Source organism: Dinoponera quadriceps, unplaced genomic scaffold, assembly GCF_001313825.1.
Source record: "Dinoponera quadriceps isolate SergipeBrazil2010 unplaced genomic scaffold, ASM131382v1 scaffold1780, whole genome shotgun sequence".
NCBI classification, from domain to species: Eukaryota; Metazoa; Arthropoda; class Insecta; order Hymenoptera; family Formicidae; genus Dinoponera; species Dinoponera quadriceps.
The window spans coordinates 10,397-15,052 of record NW_014555831.1 but is presented as its reverse complement, the minus strand read 5'-3'; the positions used below and the strand labels follow the sequence as shown (position 1 = coordinate 15,052).

The 4,656-nt window shown below is 41.3% G+C and overlaps 1 pseudogene; it reads right to left on the bottom strand.

Annotated features, from left to right (window-relative positions):
- LOC106745505 overlaps nt 1–4,298 on the bottom strand; it is a 7,438-nt pseudogene extending 3,140 nt beyond the window's left edge.
- Between the last annotated feature and the right edge of the window lie 358 nt (nt 4,299–4,656).

Genomic DNA, 4,656 nt, shown 5'->3' with positions numbered 1-4,656 from the left:
AAAAAGTAGTCTCCAGCGATGGGCAATACTTTAATTGACTTGTTTTTTTTTTCTTTAAATAAAAGATTTATTTTCACAAAAAACGGCGAGAACTTATTCACACTCCCAATAGTATTTGCGAAAATTTAATGTATCAAAGTTTGACTATTTTTTTGTAATTCTCGTCGGTTTATCTATTGGGTTGGCAAATAAGTTCGTTCGGTTTTTTTGACTGGTATAAAATACAATTTATTTAATATACAAAATATATATCTATCAATAATGTATTGACCATTCTTTTCTATCACTTCTTGTCATCTTTTTACCAATTTCATAATCCCACATTCATAAAACGTCTGAGGTTTACCGGCAAAAATCTGATCCAGTTGCGTTTTAACAGCTTCATTATTAGCAAAGTTTTTCCCGTTCAGAGAATTTTGCAGCGACCGGAACAAATGAGAATCAGAGGGTGCCGGTGAATAAGGAGGGTGAGGCAAAACATTCCAGCCAATCCTTAACAATTTGTTCTGAGTAGTTAATGAAGTATGGGGTCTGGCATTGTCGTGGTGAAAGACGACTCCTTTTCGATTTGCCAATTCTGGACGTTTCGAACGTATTGCTTGATTCAATTTCGTTAATTGGGAGCAATATACAGTTGAATCGATCGTCTTGCCTGATGGTAAGAGCTCATAATAAATGATACCTTGATAATCCCACCACACTGAGAGCATAATTTTCTTCGGGTGCAATCCTGCCTTCGAGGTTGTTTGTGGTGGTTCACTGCTGCTTCCCCATGATCTTTTACGTACTACGTTATCGTAGACGATCCACTTTTCATCTCCCGTAACCAACCGCTTCAAAAATGGATCGTTTTTTTGGCGTTTCACCAGCGCGTCGCAGGTGGAAATGCGAGCGGTTAAGTTGGCCTCGGTCAATTCGTGCGGCACCCAAACATTGAGGCGAGAAACGTATCCCAACTGACGCAAATGGTTTTCTACACTTGTGTGGGATATATTAAGTGTCGTAGCAATCTCTCGTACTGTTTGCGATGGATTTTTGTCGACGGTATTCTTTATTACAGCTGAATCAATCTCTGCTGGACGACCAGAACGGGACGCGTCACTAACATCAAAATCTTCAGAACGGAATTTGGCAAACCATTTTTGACACACACATTCTGTTAAAGCATCGTCCCCATACACATTACAAATCTTCTTATGAGCTTCCGCAGCTCGTTTGCCTTTTTTGAAATAAGAAAGTAAAATATGGCGAAAATGAACGTACTTTTCTTCCATATTTGCAACCGTGCATTACGCACAATACTCTGGTATTAACCGGCGTATGTTTACAAATAGGTTAGGTGGAACGTCGCTTTTTAGCTGCGCAAGCGCGTTGTGCGATAGCGCTGTGGAAAAGATATAGCAGAACGAGTAAACCTACTCCGATTAAAAACCGAACGAACTTATTTGCCAACCAAATAAAATTTTAGAATTTTATTAACATTTCACATTTTGATGATAGGTCTGATATTTTCGCGAAATAAATAGTTTTATGGCACTTTTTTTCATGCTTTTGATACAAATACGATAACATTTGTTTCATAATTTTGTTTCCCCTGGTAGCATGCAACCATCCAAGCATTGCAACATTCTGCTCTCAATAGGCGTCAATCAAGCGATAAAAGTAAACCACAGTAGATAATGACAGTATCATATGCTATTATCGCCTAATTGGTGTCTACTACAGAATTTTATAATAAGTACATAATATATTACTTTTTTCATATAAACATTTAATATAAACGCGGTGCAAGAGTTAATGTTTCTCACCGAGTGCATGCTCTTTCTGAGTAAAGTTAAAACAGTCGTAAGTAACCAGACTGTAGTCGATCGTCGGTGTGCGAATGTGATCTACATTATGTGCCTTGAATAATTTAACAAACGGCTTCAAAACAACCGTGAAATCCGGAAAATAATAGTATCAAAAAGATAACGTTTCGTCACTATATCATGTTGTGAAAGATAGAAAATTGTCACGATCGAATTATAATCGTACATTGAACAACAAAATATACCTTCTCGAATAGATTAATTCTTCGGCAGCCTGTTGATAGAGCTGCGACATTTTAGAAGCGGTGATTTCCGATCGACCATCTTTGTACATGCAAGCACAGTAAGGAGGATGCAATATATTGCACATGGCACGTCGCGTTACCCTAACCGAGACCGTGACATATGCAGAAAAATAAATTAAAGTTCCACTCATTCGGCTTGGCGTAAGAGACTAATTAAACGAGCTGGAATCACGTATGTCTGGAACCAAATTGACCAGTGTACGGGGCAAGGCAACCCTTAAAAATCGAGCGTCTTCCGTAGATGCAGGGTGTAACGTATCAGGGAGAAGTATTCCGGGTTGTAACATTGTTCCGAACAGACTTCATTAGCCCCAAATAAAATCATGATGAACCGGAAAATTAAGCCCCAAAGGATTGTTCTAGTAAGAATGTTTCTCAGTCTTTTTCTTTTTATTCTTTCACCGAGAGAAATTCACGCTGCGACAAAGGAGATTAGAAGGGTCGAATTGTACCTTCTATTGCTTTTTCGTGTCTATCTTCAGGCCACTCTTGTACAAGATTCTGGCTTGTTGCGCGTTTTCTATAGCAGCAACTGGGAAGGCGACATTCATTCTCGCAGCGGTCGAGATAAATTCAACTGTCCCTGTGGCGTATACGGTTAACCTCTAAACACCTGTAGCATCGAGTAAAGATGAACAATAAATATTATCCAGCGACATATATAATTTATCCGAGTACAGTAAGGCGTAACTCATTTCCTGCTAAACGTGACTTATTACACGACAAAGTATTGATGCAATATCGTTAAGAATGTTACATACGAGAACGATAGAGAGAATACTTACCTTTAAAATATTTGGCTGTGTTAAGAATCGTCTCCTATTAGCCTCCGATGCACTAGCTGACCCCATGTGACCCCATGTGACCCCCCTTGATAAAAGTCTCCATAGCAAATTCCTCCAGCGCACCGCTCCCAGCAGTCAAGGAATCACCGAGACCACCGATTACGTCGATGTCACCTGGTCGTAGACGATGAACGTGGTCCGATATCGATAGCGATCTGCAATAAGTGAGAATAGAATGGATTCATTTTCTAAAATTTAAAAATCGAATTTAATCCTCTTTTACTTTTAAAAAATCTGTTGGGAAAAATTTCCTCACGTTCCACAGAAACGAGAAAATTGTTATTTGAATGTGAAAATTCTTTTAGAGTTTTGTTAAATAAAAAACGGCGATTAACTACGAAGAATATTGAGAGAACGAGACGTAGAGTTTTACCAGTCGGAATGCCTGGCAAGTTGGTAGGAAACGGAACACTATCGGAAATTATCGGCTATTTCATATTATAGACCGTGGGATATGATATTCCAGTTTCATCTACCTTGTTCTGGAAATTACGAAATTTCAATGAACTGTATTCTCGAACCATATCGACACTTCATGTACAGCTTTTTAGCATTTAAGGCAGTGTCGATTAGCGCGTTTTACAAACGATACATGTTTACACGTTTGTTCTTTTCCATTTGCATTCCATTTGCGTAGTGAGATTTAAATATCGACGCATATAAATAACTTCACCGAGATGGTGCTGCCAAAAAAGACGTGACACGACCTGAACTGCCTTAAACATCTGTTTAAATGGTTCATAGTTTCTATCCTGACAAGCTTTCAAAACGTCAGACCGTTGTAGATATTTTCTATCTTTCCTTATATCCAAGTACTATGTTCGTATATTCGAACATACTTATCTTTAAAACAAAATCGATCAATTAAAGAATAGAATAATTTCTCGTCATTAATTCCGCGGTTACCTGTTTTTTAATATTTATGAGAATAAGGGCAGCGCGTCTCCGTGTTTGTCGAGTATTAAAGTGGAATAGTGGAGTCGAAAAGTCAATATGTGACCCGTGCCCCGCCAGTCGTTGGACGTTCGCCCTACTCCGGCTGGTGGGGTGGTCGTTCGGTGTCGACGGTCGACCGTGTTCGGTGTCGGTGGCCCTGGCGTAACTCGCTGGTCGTCCAGGCGTTCTGGTTGTGTATGCGTGCGTATGAGTGTGAGTGGACGAGTGAGTGAGCGAGTGAGTGAGTGAGCGAGTATTCGGAAAATAGCCGTTTATTAAAGTATCCCACGTTATCTTTACAGTATGTTCTTAGCGGCGGGCCGTGCTTTAAGCCTGTCTTTTAAAGCAGGTAAATATTGCGGTAATAGTATCGGCAACGGAATCCCGTATTTACTTCGTGACATGGTATCGACGGCTTAGCCGGTGTTTCGGCGTACCAGTATTTCGCGGAATCTAAATAGAGCGGCCGCTTGGTGATATTCGCGGCGGCAGCGGTTTGCGCGGTGTTGTTGTTTCGGCGTGGTAAAGTTTCGGTTCGGGTGTCGGCCCGGTGTTTTAAATATCGCGGCGGTTACGCATCGGAGTGCAAGACGGCGGAATGCACCTGCTATACGCGATGTCGCGGCACGCGGGTCGCGGTGATCGCTGCACGTGGAGTGCTTGCGTCGGTCGACTCCCGAAGCGGAGGGCACGCGGTCTCGTGCCTCCTTACAGGAACGGTGGAGTCGGCCGGGTGTGCCTGGCCAACGTACAGACGGCGGC